Raw genomic sequence first — 669 nt, forward strand, 5'->3', positions numbered from 1 at the left:
ATACAGAAACCTCCAGAAAGAAACCTAGATCGGGAGTTCCACCGCCGCAAGCCTCTGTAGCCACCAAAAACCAATCGGGACCCTGTTCCGGCACCCTGCCGGAAGGGGGATCCATCACCGGTGGCCATCTTCATCATCCCGGCGCTCTCCATGACGAGGAGGGAGTAGTTCACCCTCGGGGCTGAGGGTATGTACCAGTAGCTATGTGTTTGATCTCTCTCTGTCTCTCTCTCTCTCGTGTTCTTGATTCGGCACGATCTTGATGTATCGCGAGCTTTGCTATTATAGTTGGATCTTATGATGTTTCTCCCCCTCTACTCTCTTGTAATGGATTGAGTTTTCCCTTTGAAGTTATCTTATCGGATTGAGTCTTTAAGGATTTGAGAACACTTGATGTATGTCTTGCATGTGCTTATCTGTGGTGACAATGGGATATTCACGTGATCTACTTGATGTATGTTTTGGTGATCAACTTGCGGGTTCAGTGACCTTGTGAACTTTCCGGTAGAAACTTTAGGGCACTCTTTGAAGTTCTTTGTGTTGTTGAATAGATGAATCTGAGATTGTGTGATGCATATCATATAATCATACCCGTGGATACTTGAGGTGACATTGGAGTATCTAGGTGACATTAGGGTTTTGGTTGATTTGTATCTTAAGGTGTTATTC

The sequence above is a fragment of the Triticum aestivum genome, chromosome 6D, assembly GCF_018294505.1.
Source record: "Triticum aestivum cultivar Chinese Spring chromosome 6D, IWGSC CS RefSeq v2.1, whole genome shotgun sequence".
Taxonomy (NCBI): Eukaryota; Viridiplantae; Streptophyta; class Magnoliopsida; order Poales; family Poaceae; genus Triticum; species Triticum aestivum.